The sequence below is a fragment of the Hipposideros armiger genome, unplaced genomic scaffold (genome assembly GCF_001890085.2).
Source record: "Hipposideros armiger isolate ML-2016 unplaced genomic scaffold, ASM189008v1 scaffold_1824, whole genome shotgun sequence".
NCBI classification, from domain to species: Eukaryota; Metazoa; Chordata; class Mammalia; order Chiroptera; family Hipposideridae; genus Hipposideros; species Hipposideros armiger.
The window spans coordinates 13,548-14,260 of record NW_017733174.1 but is presented as its reverse complement, the minus strand read 5'-3'; positions in this window follow the sequence as shown (position 1 = coordinate 14,260).

Genomic DNA, 713 nt, shown 5'->3' with positions numbered 1-713 from the left:
TTCTGAAAGGTGACCAGTCCCCTGCAGCTCTAGCTGAGAAATAGATAGCATGTCCCCCAAAAGCCCATATCATCCCTGGTGAAGTGTGAGGAGATGGGCTGTGCCTCCTTCCTCTTAGCTGAGTCTCAGTGACCGTGTACAGCAGCCCACACCTTCTCCTCATGGATGCTGCATATCCTTTAGGGCGGTGAGGAGACCGGCCTACTGCATCTGAAGAGGGCCCAGCACAGGTACATTTTCAGGAAGTATCAGTGAAGAAGAAACAGCGGCTTCATCATTATGGAGAAGTCAGTGATGAGGATCCCAAGGAGGGTGAATCCTCAGTGGGTGTGTTTGGGGTCTACGTTGTCCAGTGAATACGGGGCTGGTTGTGGTTTGGTCTCAGAATGGCACCAATGCTGCCTACAAATCTGTCTCGTGGGTCATGTTAATGTGTAGAGGAAGCACCCTGTAAACTTGACACTGAAGTTTCCCTCCTGGAATGCACCTTGGCAAAGTGGCTTCTGTCCCTAGGTATTTCTTCATGCTGTAAGAGTGATGAATTTTTTTCTTTATTTCTTTTTGCAAACAAAAGCATCGCTTACCTCTCAGTGGTAGGAATGTTGACCAGGCAGCTACATACCTTCCAGGGTAAAATAAAGCTGAGAGTAAGGAAGGATGTGTTAGGATGAGTGGGAAAGTAAGAAGAAAGGGAGAGCAGAAAGAATGATCTA